The 5,770-nt window shown below is 27.2% G+C and overlaps 1 long non-coding RNA gene across 2 annotated transcripts; it reads left to right on the forward strand.

The window, feature by feature from the left end:
• The first annotated feature begins 826 nt into the window (after positions 1–826).
• LOC106679767 (uncharacterized) lies at positions 827–3,565 on the forward strand. 2 transcript variants are annotated; one of them, XR_001343025.2, is made up of 3 exons: positions 830–1,497; positions 2,167–2,573; positions 3,354–3,565. It is a non-coding gene; the product is annotated as an uncharacterized lncRNA (long non-coding RNA). The 2 variants fall into 2 exon arrangements; XR_010843496.1 differs by lacking the exon at positions 2,167–2,573 and having other exon boundaries at positions 827–1,497.
• Positions 3,566–5,770: the final 2,205 nt, after the last annotated feature.

A 5,770-nucleotide genomic window follows, 5' to 3' on the forward strand; every position in this document is an offset into this window, starting at 1 on the left:
TTAGATTTTGAATTATAAATTTAAATTAATTAAATTTGTTAAGAAGCCAGAAAAATAGAGTCTAAATCATAAATATACTGATCGTCGTACACTGGTGATTGACAATATATTAAGACAGTAAAAAGTGTTATTTCACTCATGCTAAGTGTATTGAGTTTTTATAGGCTTAAAAACTAATTATTAATATTTTTGTACATAAAGCAAGTGCCAATTAAAAAATAAAAAAAACTTTTATTGATTTCGATACTAAACTAGTATCAGGCATTGGAACTAGAGATCAGGGGCAGTTCTTTTCCAGCATTCAATAAATCAAGACCTATGTGAAATCTCGTAAGAAAATTTAGTTCAATTCAAATTTTTTACAAGTACTGTATAAATAATTATAAAAACCTTTAAAAAGCAATTGCAATAATTGTAACAATATAAACAGACAGTGAAGTATTTTTTTATATTATTTATATGATCATGATCAAATATGTTCAAACAAAAAATAATTATAGTTAAATTAAGCACAATCAGGAATTATAACATGGTTAAGAAGAATTTTTAGAAGTCATCTCAAAAAGCTGAGAACTTTAATCAAGACTCAAATATCAAATATTTTATGAAAATTATAAAATTGTATTTCATGTATTTTAATGTTTAAATTTAATTTTAGATTACATTTATTAAATAAAATAAAAAATTACATCTCTTATATAAACAACCAATACATTCTCCTATAGTGGAATATTATGGACATTTGCTGATAATAATTTTAAATTTTAATTAAATAATTTTAAACATTTAATTATGTAATGTCTCCATAGCAACCTAATAAATACAGTGTAACTATAGTAACAAGACACAATATTCAGATATAATTTTTTTTTTTACTGAGAATTAATGGTAATTTAAAAAAAAACAAATAACATCAACTAAATATGTTTTGAGTTTGTCTCAACTTTTTTTTATTCCACTGCCTTTCTATTTCTTGCAAAGGGGTGCAGCAGCTACCCGCAATTATCAAATATGGTATACCGGATGCTACTACAAAAGGAACAGACTCCTTCATGTGGTGTTACCCTGATGTATGTGCAGCCTAAAATAATTTAGAAGTAACAAAATTCAACAGGAAATAAAGGTGGGCTATGCCTTTCATTTCACAGTTATAAAATCCTGGCTTCTTTCCAGGAACTTCAAGATTAAAATGTATAAATCTGTTGTATTTCCTAATACTCTTTACAAGGCCACCAACATTAAGAAAATAATAGCACCTTAAAATATGTGAAAATAAAGTTACTGTTAAGTTGGGCGAACAAAGGCTAAATGGCAAGACCAGGTTGGCAGGACTGCATTGAGATGGAGAGCTCGAGGTTGATGGCATAAGACGCAGGACAGGAACAAGTGGAAGAAATTTCTTGAGGAGACCAAGGCCCGACCCGTGCTGTAGTGCTGAGGAAGTAGAAGTAAGAAGTAAAGTTACTGTTCAAAAAATCAGTAATAGTATTTTGCAAGGTATTTTGAAATTTTTTTTTACACAATGTTCTATGATTTTTTTAAAAAACAATATGAGTTATATTGGGGTTTATCAATTTCAAACCACTTAGTTATTGGTTAAATATCAAAAATTAGTAACTGGTTGTAAAAAGCTTAACCCGTAATGCAAAATGAAAGGCCTCACTGCCCCATCAAATACTTTAAAGTCCATTGCCACTCCTCAATGACCTTCACAAGACCAATTTGGCCTTGGAATATGATGTATTGTAATCTCATTATAAAGATTGATTGCAGTCCTAGGTGTGTCCTTGAAATAATAAACTAGAGATAAAAATGAGTATAGATAATATAAGAGGGAGGGAGAGGAAAACATATACCAAGGAAATAAAATTAGTTCCCATGAATTCTAGTATTAAAGGGGCATGATTCACTGACTGTCGTGGAATGAATTGTCAAAATAAATCAGTTATTATTAGATTGAAATCTTAAATAATAAAGTAGGTTAGAAATATTGCACAGTAGTGAAAAAAAAAAAAAAACAGTAAATAAGAATTCAAATGAATTAATTAAAAATTGATAAATATTGAAACATTATTTAATTCATAAAAGAAAATATGAGGTTGTTAATTAATTATGCATTATATGTTATAGACTAGTGACTGAAAAAAATTCTTATGTTTGTTTTAGATTTCAATTTATTATGGATTTAACACAACTTTAATCATTTACATTCAGTATCGAGGCCAAGACATGAGGTAAAGGCAATGAGATTGCTGATACCTTTACAAGGGAAGTCTCAGATCAAATGCTACTTGGTTAGCTCCAATATCTCATAGATTGAGTCCTGTGAACAGAAAAAATACAGATTGGATAAAATGTTACTTGAAATTGATGAGGAATATTCTTAAAAATAACTGGGTTTCTGATGAGATAGTTCCCTTTGAAATTAAATATCATAAAGATATACTTGGTTTAGGATGCCTTCTGCTCCCTGTAATTCATAGACTAAGTATGCTTAAAAACTGATCATATTGCCCCATCCCGAAGCTCTTGAATATTTCATCAGAAGTCAGAAATTTCTGTAGAAACCATAGGTAACTTGAGGGTTTGTCAAAAAATATAAATATTATTATTATTATTATTTGTCAAAAAATAAAAGTTTTTTGAGGTTAGGAAGGCCTCTCATTAAAAAGAAAACTATTATAAACTTTTTGCTCTCCTTATCTGATATTACTGCCACACAGGGTTTCAGTAGGTATGCCTCTGTTATTATCACCATTCATTTTATTTTGATTTATTCATTGCATTTTCGGCAGGAAAGAGGTAAATGCTCTATTTACTAAACAATATATACGGAGTTGCAATAATACACAGTATAATAATCAGTTTTATTAGACATAATACAAACACTAATATAAAGATACAAAAGTTACAACACATTACAGTGTTATTTTTCTATAACTAAGCTACATTACATTATTTTTTGTATTTGTTTTATTTTTGTTCCTTTGTCAATTTTTTTTTTTTTTTTTGGTTTTTCCCGAACTGTATCTATTTTATCCTCTCTATTCCAATCTCATTTATCTCATGTTTCTCTTTTACAATGATCTTCACAAGTATTCAGTATATTGTACAAGTTTTATTTAAATGTATATACTCATCTAGTTAGCACATATAAAACAAATAAACAATATGAATAAATGAAAAAGTAGAAATAAATTGAAACATAATAGCAATAGTTGTAAAGTAAAAACAAATAAATAAGTTAGAAACTAATAAACAGGTTAAAAATTAATATATAATTTAGAAATAGATATATAAATTCAAAGCAAAAACAGATAAATTGTTTTAAAACAAATAATTTTATGGTACAGCCCTGCGCTCTGTTCAACACCTTACTTATGGGGCTGCACTTACCTTACTTCTGCGCCTTATTGACTACTGGACTACTTCTGTTCCAGTCCTTATCCTGCATCAGTCCAGCTCTCCTGGTCTACAGCATCCGTCAAACTTAAAATTTATATTCTACTATGGAGTACACCTTTGTTTCATTATAATGTTCATCAAAATATTAATTTTACAATTGCTTATGAAGTTTTTTTTCCTAAATACAAAATATTACTTAAGAAAAGTAATAAATATCATGTTTTGTACACTTTTATCATTGAAGCAACCATCAAACTGAAGATACTGTCAAATCAATTATTTTTTGTTTTTTCCACATAAATTTTGGATATTATTTATTATATTATATATCATGTACTGGTAATGTGTTTGAAGCATACAAGTATAACCTTAAGTTATCACAGGAAACTGAGGCTCAGCTACTAATATTTCTGAGGGTGTTAACAAAAAAAATGCTTATTTCCCTATCTTTTGTAAATCAAAATGACAATTGTTATTGTTAGTCATATGTGTATACTCTCAGAATAAAGAGTCAGAACTTGCTTCTTCCATTATTTTTGTATAAAAATCTATTTTTTGTTTTCACTATCGTATATGATGACATGTTCACAAAATTAACCATTATCCTTTAAATTTAATTGGACACATGCAGGCCAGGAAGAACATGAATTCCACTAAAATTTAAAGAAAAAATCTAGTTTTTAATTCATTTAAAAATTATGTTAGTAACCTACTACAATTTTAGGTGCAACTACATAACCTAATTATAAATATCTGATGAAAATATCTTTCAAACAGAAAGTAATTATGTTAATTAGTACAATGTTTTATGTGAAAAGGGAATCTTTCTTATAGAAATAATGTATGTATGATGAGGGTTTTTGATAATCAATAATAATCTCTGAAATGTGAAAATAATCTGAAAGATTTTTTCTAGGCTGGGTATAGTTAATTTTATGATTTGAAAAAGAAGAAATGTACTTGTCCCATGTAATTCTCTCTCATCCTTTATAATATTGCTAAGTCAGCTGATCAGTATGCTGTAAACTACCTACTAGAGCATTAGAACTAAATTAACATTTAATTCAACATTGGTACAACAAGTATAATCAAAATAGTTGAAATTGTTTTCAAGAAAATAGTCAAAAGGTGAAAAATTCATGTCATGGAAGTGTCACTTGCAGAAAGTTGATTTTAGCAAAAATGTTGCAGTAACATTCCAGGCTACCTTGAATACATAATTTCATACAACTTTTAGTTTTGAAGCTTGGCTCACATTTACACATACTATTTTATAAACCATGATATTTGGACTCAGGAGATACTAAAAAATGTTTTTTCTTTACATTGAAAACTAAGGTCCAATATTGTTCACGATAAAAATATTTTCCCTTCCAGTATATTTCATGTATAAGGCATAAGTGAAAGCAAATGATATACAACTTTATTTATTTCTTCGAATAGGACAAGTGTTATTTCCTCTGATTTCTATATTTATATATCCTCAGAAAATATATTAATATTATAGCTCTCATAATGTACATTAATTGTGTTAAATTTTTCATAGTAAAACTAATTAATTCAATCTTCCAGTAAAACTAATTAACAACATTATAACAAAATTAGCATTAAATTGTTATTTATACATTAGAACAATATAAAGCACACTCATGGAAACAAAGAATTATATTGTCATAATATATAAGAAATAATAAACACTTTAGATGAGAATAATTTATTATCCGAGTTCTCTTTCAATTTCCTATTTTACAGTCCAATCATATTTACCCCTCCTTATATCAAGTTTCTATGATTCATGTTAAAAGTCTAACTCCCTTAATTTATGTAAATGGTTAATCATTCATAACAAAACTAATTTACAACTTAGTATTTGAATCGGGATTAAATTCATATATCATTTGAAGTTTCTAACACACCTTTCAGAAAAATGCAACACAACTCATAAAAAAGTGGAATTATTTTATTAAAGTCATAGTGAACTGATAATATATATTAAAAACAATATTTTATTGTTATTTCACAATTTAAGTTAGTAAGAGCATAAAGAATGGTACAATTAATAATAAAAAGTAAATAATAGTTAATTAAGAACAGGCTTAAATAAATGTAATTGAAAAAAACTCGCTATTTTTAATTCTAATCAATAAAACGAAAAAAAAAAAGACGATAAAATGTCAATTCAGAATTTAAAGAATGTTAAAATAATATTTCAACTAACTGCCGAAAGATAACAGCACAAATCAGGAAAAAATAGAAAATTATAGTTCCAATGAGCATATTTAGATGCCAGAACTATCCAAACAGCTCTTTCCGTAGTCAAAATACAGCTGAAAAATATTTACAATAATAGTTCAACTAACTGTCA

The sequence above is a fragment of the Halyomorpha halys genome, unplaced genomic scaffold, assembly GCF_000696795.3.
Source record: "Halyomorpha halys isolate HHAL.00 unplaced genomic scaffold, Hhal_1.1 Scaffold218.1, whole genome shotgun sequence".
NCBI lineage: Eukaryota > Metazoa > Arthropoda > Insecta > Hemiptera > Pentatomidae > Halyomorpha > Halyomorpha halys.